The 8,798-nt window shown below is 43.0% G+C and overlaps 2 pseudogenes; both read left to right on the plus strand.

The window, feature by feature from the left end:
• LOC101588864 overlaps positions 1-1,181 on the plus strand; it is a 1,674-nt pseudogene extending 493 nt beyond the window's left edge.
• Positions 1,182-7,480: 6,299 nt separating this feature from the next.
• Positions 7,481-8,798, plus strand: LOC101567467 (annotated as a pseudogene).

An 8,798-nucleotide genomic window follows, 5' to 3' on the forward strand; every position in this document is an offset into this window, starting at 1 on the left:
GGGAAATAATCCATAGGAGATGGGGGAAGGGGAAATAATCCATAGGAGACAGGGGGGAAGGGAAATAATCCATAGGAGATGGGGGAAGGGGAAATTATCCATAGGAGACAGGGGGGAAGGGAAATAATCCATAGGAGACAGGGGGAAGGGAAATAATCCACAGGAGACAGGTGAAGGGGAAATAATCCATAGGAGATGGGGGAAGGGGAAATAATCCATAGGAGACAAGGGGAAGGGGAAATAATCCATAGGAGATGGGGGAAGGGGAAATAATCCATAGGAGACAGGGGGAAGGGAAATAATCCATAGGAGACAGGGGGAAGGGGAAATAATCCATAGGAGATGGATTGGTGACCACCTCATGACAGAAGATTTGAAAAGCCACTTGAAGGAAAGGGTGGAGGAGGAGGATTTTCAATTGATGGACCCATTATTGACTGGCCTATTGGAGGACGTGGTGGCCTTGGAAGAGGGCAAGGTGGCCGTGGCTGGGGCATGAGCAAAGGAGATGGGTTTGATGCTCGTGACAAGCGGGAATTTGGTAGGCAGAGCGGAAGCGATAGATCTGGCCTGAAGCACGAGGACAGACGAGGAGGCAGCGGATCTCACAAATGGAGACTGTCGAAGACGGATTAACTGACTTGGATCAATCGAATGTGACTGAAGTAAAACACCTGAAGGTGGAAGGCGCCCCGTGGCAGACTCTGAAAATAAAGAGAACGAAATCGAGGAGGTTAAGGAAGAGGGTCCAAAAGAGATGACTTTGGATGGGTGGAAGGCGAGCCAAAACGAAGACCGGACAAAAGTAGAATTTAATATTCAGAAACCGAACAAAGGTGCTGGTGGACAGTGGAAGAAGGGATTTGTTCTTCATAAATCAAAGAGTGAAGCGGCTCGCGCTGGAGACTCCGTGAGGGACCGTCTCTCCCGGAAGCCTGCAGATGGTGTCACGTCTCAGCTGGAGATCAACTTTGGAGACCTCGGGGGTCCCGGACGGCTGTGGGGAGGGCGAGGTGGCCGCGGGCGCGGGGGCGTCCGTACCGCGCCGCGGGACTGACAAGGGGAGCGCTTCTGCCCGGGATGTGGACGGCCGGAGGCCTTCCAGCTCTGGCCTACCTGGACGCCTGGAGGCGCCCGGTTCCTCAGCGGACCCTCTTGTTCAAAGCTTTGTGCATGCTTAAGGATCCCAAACAACTAAGAAATTTAAAAAGGAAAAAAAAGATAAAGGAAGAAAATGAAAATCAGGGCCAGGGAGATAGCTCAGAGGCTTAAGCACCTGACTAGCAAGCACAAGGTCCAGAGTTTGATCCCCAGTTCCAAAAACAAACAAATAAACAAGAAAAAAAAAAAAAACCCTGAAAACTACAACTACAAAGTAAAAGAACTGGCCCAAATATAAATTGGTAAAAGAGCTTGGGAACAGTTAGCATTCTGTGCTAACGCTGAACACATACATCATCGAAGACCTAGTCACTGCACCTCCGTGGGCCTACCTACAAGAGGTCTCCTACAGGGCCAGTGAAGGGCATGCACACGCGGCTTAGCAAGGCAACGTGGAAGCATCCCAGTGCCTGAGGCCTGAAGGGACCCAAGAGTCTCAGTCCTCGGGCTGAGTGGAATCCTAACGTGCACAGTTTTGCGTCTGGCTTCCTGGCTCAACTCAGTGTGCTTTCCACCCTTGCTCATGCGGTAGCTATATGGTACCACTGTGCTGTAAATGACAGATTAAGGCTAACGTACTACTAAAAGTCAAGTTAAGACGGCGTGGTGGCGTGCGCCAGTAATCCCATCGCTTGGGAGGATGAAGGCAGGAGGATCACCATGAGTCCCATCTGTAGTGAGACCCTGTAGACCCTGTACTAAATAAATAAATAAATAAATAAAAGTTCGTGGTTAGGCTAGGAAGAACAGCATAAAAGCTTCTTTGGAGGTGATGGAATTTTTTTGAATCTAGGTCTTATTACATTGACGTAAGCACTTTGTGACATTTGGGTTGTACAATTAAAACTTTAGACTTTTATCTATGTTACTTAAAAACCAAACCAAACCAAAACAAAAACTACTAAAAAAGAAGCAGTCAGAAGACAGAGACCTGGAGGCAGCCTGCACTCACAAGCCTCTCGGTGATATTTATCCTAAACAACAGACTTAGACAAGGCTGGTTTGGGAAGCCATCCTGTGAGCTCTCTCTCTCTGTCTTGGTAGAGAAAACAAGAAACAGACCTGCATTAGGGCTGGAGATCATTTTGAGGACTCCCTCTGCCCAAGCTCAGAGAATCCCCATGCTTTCCATGATTACAAGATAGAACTCCACCATGATTACAGGAAAGAAGTGGGCATCTGCGAGGCAGGACACAGGCAAGAGCTGGCTGGGATGTAGTGTACTAGGAGGAAGACCAAAGCTCTGGGTTCAGCTTCTGAGCTCCGTCCTGGGAGGATCTCAGGAGGACGGCGTGTGTCAGCAATGGTTGGCTGGGCGCTCGCAGCCCTAACACAAGGCAGCCTGTGTGCGCCCTTCGCCCTCCAGTCTGCTCAGAGGCCCTGAGGCGCAGCACAGCAGAACACAGACCCCGGCCAGCCATGCTGGCAAAATGTGGGCTGCACACACAGAGCTTTGGCCCGTGCTCTGGGACTGTCCGCAGGATACACAAGTCACTGAGTAGCCCAGATTTTCCAGTGTCACTGATGAACACAGATGCAAAACTCCACAATAAAATACTTGCAAAAGGAAGCCAGCAGCACACGAAAAGGTCACTCACCATCACCAAGTTAGTGTCATCCCAAGGACACAGGAATGATTCAGCCTAAGCAGATCAGTAAATGTAATATGCTACATAAATAAAATCAAGGGTAAATATCACTTGATCACTTCAATAGGCATGGCAAAAGCTGTCACAAGAGCCCAAGAGTCCCTCATGATAAAAACCCAATGAAAGTACATGAAGAAGTATCTTAAACAGAGAAAAGCCACTTACTACAAGCCCACAGCCAATACTACATCAGTTGGGGAAAACCTGAAAGCATTTTTCTCTAAAATTAAAAGAGAAAAAAATTAAAAGAAAGACAAAGATCTCCACTATCACCACTCCTACTTAAAACATAATACTTGAAAGTTTAGTCAGGGCAATTTTTAATATTTATCCAAAAATAAATTTTAAGAAACTTGCATATTTACATATACCTGCCATAGCCCCATGGTGCTTGAGCTTTGCTTTCTGTCCCTTAATTTAAAATGTGACCACCTTATTTGCTTTGGCTAGGAGTTAGCCGGCCCACGCCGAGGCATGAGGTGCTCTTGTGTGGGCAGGTTGCCTCTGGTCGCCTCACGTTCCTCTTGAGAAGAACGTGCCTCCTGTAGCTACTGCTTTAGGTGTAGCACGGTGAGCTATTCCTGGAGCAGATCTGGGGCCATCAGTAGCCCGAAGCCAGTTGTGCCTGATGCCAGCCTTGGTAGCTGAGTTTCTGCCAAGTGTGTGTGAACAAAGACAGATGCCGGGGGTCTTGTGCCACGGGTTTTGTGGGGTTTCTTATACAACAGAGACTAGCAACAAAGTCACTTTTCCGCAATCCTACTGCAACTGGACAATGTAAAGCAAGCACCTGTATCCCTTTACCAGAATCGCCCTCTTACCCTCCTCTTCATTCCTTTGTTCTTCTACCGCCTTACCGCCTACTGCGATGGTGACTTCTCTATCAGGACTGGAGTTTGTTTTGTTGGCGATGTGTCCCAAGCACCTTCCGCAGCAATGAACAGTGGGGATGGCAGCAAGCACTGGTCGAATGACCGGTCTTCAGGTGAATTATTGTTACCCTTATTATTATTGTGAGTTTCACTTGGGACATTGTGGCCCATCACCTACCAAATATGCTTCCTTTTAGATTAGCCTCACTTAGGGATGAGGGCACATAATCATCATTCTGTCAAACGTTCTAAAATTATGAATTTCTGTTCAATTTCATCAAGTCCTTCTTGGACCAATGTAGCACAAAGATTCTATTTGTCTTTTTCTGTACAAGACCTCTGTTTCACATCCTTCCCTCATCAATTCTGCATTCTCATCATACTTGCCTCATTGGCAGACTGCATGGTACTCATATGTAGGTGACAGGACAGGCACCAACAATTTTCTGTCTGCTCAAGATGCCCCATGGGCACCCTACCAGTGGTGCTAATGGAGAGAGTGTCTCTGTATTAAAATAGACTCTTCTTATGAAAGGATGTTACTGATAAGAATCTAAAGGGTTTTTTTTTTCCATATTGGATTAGTTCTTTTCAACTAGATGTAAGAATGGATTGCTTGGGAATGGGGATCATGGATTTCTGGTGTTCTTTCTTTGGCACACTGCCTGAGTCACAGATAGTCATTGAATGAAATGAAAAAGTACAATTCACGCATCAAAAGAAACAGACCAGCAGAGTGGAGCAAGAAACAAGATTCGTGAAATTTATCGCTATTTTATGTTTTAATACTCTTGTAAGTGACGTGTTTTGTTTTTGTTACCATGGAGTGGAGTACAACAACAATAAACATTTATTAAAAATGAAAAGAAATAAGATCCAACAATATGCTGCACTGAGTGAACATATTTAACCCAAAAAGAAATTCATAGATTAAAAGGCAAAGGATAGAAAATAATTCTCCATATAGCAGGAACCCAGAAAAAAGCAGGGGTAGCTATTCTATTTGTAGGACAAAAGAGACAAAGAAAGTTATTGCACACTTATTAAGGGAAAACTCCAAGAAGAAGCGATAATGATCACACACTTACATATGCACTGAACACTGGTGCACCCAATTACGTAAAATACAGGATCAGAACTGAAAAACCAAATAAGCACTAACATAATTGTATTGAGGGACTTTAAGGCCCCACTCTCACAAAGAGATGGATCAATTAGACGCTTCACTTCTCGGCCTTTTGAATAAAATCAAGTGTAGATCAACTAGACACCCTTCTGAACAACAAACGGGTTACAAGGAAATTAAAGATGAAGTTAAACAATATATACAATGAAATGATAATGCTGATACAACATATTGGAGCTTATGGGAGGCAAGGAAAGCAGTCCTGTGGGGGAAATTTGTAGCAATGAACTCTAAAATCAGGAAAACAGAATGAGTTTAAATGAATAACTCAATGTTGAACCTCAAACTTCTTAAAAAAGAAGAACAAATCAAACTCAAAGCTCAAAGGAGGGCTCACTTTGGCAGCACATATACTAAGAACAAAACTCACACAAGGGAGAAAATTAGAAAGACAAGAGCAGAAATTAATGCATTTGAGATGGAGAAAGCAATACAAAGAATCAATGAATTGGAAAGTTGGTTTTTTGAAAGAATAAATAAAATTAATAAACTGTTAGCTAACCTCATCGAAAAGAGGAAAGAAAAAGCACAAATTCAAGCAATTAGGAAAGGAAAGGGAGAAATTACAACCAATCCTGCAGAAAATCCAGAAGACCATCAATGTCTACTGTGAGAACCTGTATTTTAATAAGATGGAAAACACAGAAGAAATGGACAGGTTCCATCTCACCCCAGAAAGAATGGCTATAATCAAGCAATCAATAACAAATGCTGATGGGACTGTCCACTGTTGGTGGAAGTGTAGACTGGTGCAACCACTGAGGAAATCAGTGTGGAGAGTCCTCAGGAAACTAGGATTACAGGCTCCATTTGACCCAGATATTCCCCTTCTGAGTTTAATTTTTTTTCCAGGAGAATTAAAAGCATTACACCATAGCAATACATTCACACCCATGTTTAGAGCACCAAAGTTTGTAATAGCAAAATCTTGGGCAAAAACTAAATGCCCATCAACTGAGGAACTGATAAAAAAGATGTGATGGTAGAGTACTACTCAGCCATGAAGAAAGATAAACCTGAGACATTTCTAGATATAGGGATGCATGTTATGACTATATTCTTAAGTGAAATAAATTGGATAAATGTGTAAATATCACATTTTAATTGGTGGGCCTTCATACTTCAAAACTGTCATACAGGTTCAGTGCAGTCCCAATCAAAATGCCATTAGCCTTCTCACAGAACTGGAGAAAACATTCCAATAATTCGTTTGTAACAGAAAAGACCTAGATTAGCAAAAGCAACTCTTGGCAACAAAGGGAAGTCAGGTGACATCACAAGCCTTGACCTGAAATTATACTACAAAGCTACTGTGATAAAATCAGCATGGGGTTGGAAGAAAACAGACCTGAGGATCAGTGAAACAAGTAGAAGATGCAGGCACAACTCCAAACACACTCAGCCACCTGATCTTTCACAAAGGAGTCAAATATGTCCATTGGAAGAAAGAGAATCTCTTTGATGAATGGCCCTGGAAAACCTGGCTCTCCACATGCCAAAGACTAAAACAAGACCCATGTCTAGCACCATGCACTGAACTAAAGTTAAAATCGGTTAAAGATCTAAATATTCAAAGAGAAACACTAAACCTCCTGCAAGGGAAAATAAGTAGAGATCTTGAAGACATAGATGTTGGCAGAGAATTCATGAACAAAATCTAGACTGTGTGAGAAATACTTCAAAGAATCACAAAAATGGGATCTCACCTTACTAGACAGCTTTTGCACAACAAAAGAAATCACCAACAGAGTAAAAAGCCAGCCCACAAGTGGGAAAAATTACAGCAAGTTGTCCCTCAGACAAAGGACTTATATTTAGAACATATAATGAATTAAAAAAACCCCAGACCTCCCAAATTTAAAGACCTAAGTAAAAAAATGGGCATCTGAGATGAATACATCTCTGATGAAGAAATATGAATGGCAAACAAATGTATTAAAATGTTTAACATCATTGCTTATTTGAGAAATGCAGGTTAAAACAACTCTGCAATTCCATCTCCTGGAAAGAATGCCTGTCATCAAGCAGTCAGCCAGTATCAAATGCTGGCAGGGCTGCGGGGAAAAAGCAACTTTCTGCACCGTTGTGGGAGTATGGATTGGCTCAACCACCATGCAAATCAGTGTGCAGAGTCCTAAAAAACTAGAATTATAGGTTCCATTTTACCCAGCTATTCCCCTTTGGGTATCTTCCCAGAGGAATTCAAAACATCATACCACAGTGCTATATGTGCACACATGTTTATAACAGCCCAATTTTTAATAGCTAAATCTTGGAAAAGACCCAAACCCAAATGCCCATCAACTGGTGAATAGATAGAAAAAGATTGTGTGTGTGTGTGTGTGTGTGTGTCTCTGTGTTAAATGTAATGGAGTACTGCTCAGCCATAAAGAAGGATAAACTTTTACAGGTAAATGTGTGCAACTTGAGACCATACTTGTAAGCGAACAAAATCAGACTCACATGTGTAAACAACATAATATCTTCCTAATATGAGAAACTGAATGAGTCAGTGAGATTTAAAATGTACAATAGTAATTGTGAATTGGGAAGAAATTGTTCCCCCTGCAAAAAAGAGAAACTATGGTGTGTCAACGTCCTTCTGGAACATGATGCCCCCCAAAAAGGGAGGTGATGGAGTTAAACCACCCCCAATCATCAGAAGATTTGGAACTTCACTGAAAATTGGTATTGTTGGATTGCCAAATGTTGGGAAATCTACCTTCTTTAATGTATTAACAAATAGGCTTCAGCAGAAAACTTTCCATTCTGATTTGACTTTCTTTGCCAGTATCACAAACCAGCAAGCAAAATTTCTGCCTTTCTGAATGTGGTGGTTATCGCTGGCCTTGTGAAGGGAGCTCACAACGGGCAGGGCTTGGGACACGGCTTTCTGTCTCACATTAGTGCCTGAGATGGGCTCTTTCATCTAACAAGCTGAGCATGGTGGTGCACGCCTGTAACCCCAGCACTGAGGAGGCTGAGGAGGGAGGATCACTGTGAGCTCAAAGCAAGCCTGGGCTACAAGTGATTTTTGAAGATGATGCTATCACCCGTGTGGAAGGAAGCGTAGGTCCCAGTCGAGATACAGAAATAGTTCACGAAGAGCTTCAGCTTAAAGATGAGGAGATGACCGGGCCCATCATAGATAAACTGGAAAAGCGGCTGTGAGAGGAGGAGGTAGGAAACTAAAATCCGAATATGATGTACTGTGCAAAGTCAAATCCTGCGTTCTAGATAAAAAGAAACCTGTCTGCTTCGATCATGATTGGAATGACAGACATTGAAGTGTTGAATAAACACTTATTTTTGACTTCAGAATCGATAGTCTAGTTGGCTAATCTTTCTGAAAAAGACTACATTAAAAAGAAAAACAAATGGTCGATGAAAATTAAAGAGTGGGTGGGCAGGTACGCCGCAGGTGCCTTGCTCCTGCCTCTTGGTGGGGCCTTGGAACTCGAGTTACAAGAATCGAGTGCGGAGGAGACTGCAGGGTCTGGAAGTGCACACGACACAAAGTGCTTTGCCAAAGAGCACTGAGGCTGGGTTTCAACATTCCAACTAGAATACGCTTTCACTGCAGGCCCAGAGGAAGTGTGTGCATGGACCATCAGGAAAGGGACGAGGGCTCCTCAGGCTGCCGGGGAGATTCACACAGATTCGGAAGAGGGATTCATTGCGGCTGAAGTAATGAAATATGAATGGAGATTTTAAAGAAGAAGGTTCTGAAAATGCAGCCAAGGCAGCTGGAAAATACAGACAGCAAGGCAGAAATTATATTGTTGAAGATGGAGATATTATCTTCTTTAAATTTAGTACACCTCAGCAGCCAAAAAAGAAGTAGAAAATTTTACTTATTTCTCAGATAAACATACAATTTACAAAAGGAATATGGTTTTCTTTAATTAAAAATTCTGAAAACTGAATGGA

This window comes from Octodon degus, unplaced genomic scaffold (genome assembly GCF_000260255.1).
Source record: "Octodon degus isolate 3935 unplaced genomic scaffold, OctDeg1.0 scaffold00279, whole genome shotgun sequence".
NCBI lineage: Eukaryota > Metazoa > Chordata > Mammalia > Rodentia > Octodontidae > Octodon > Octodon degus.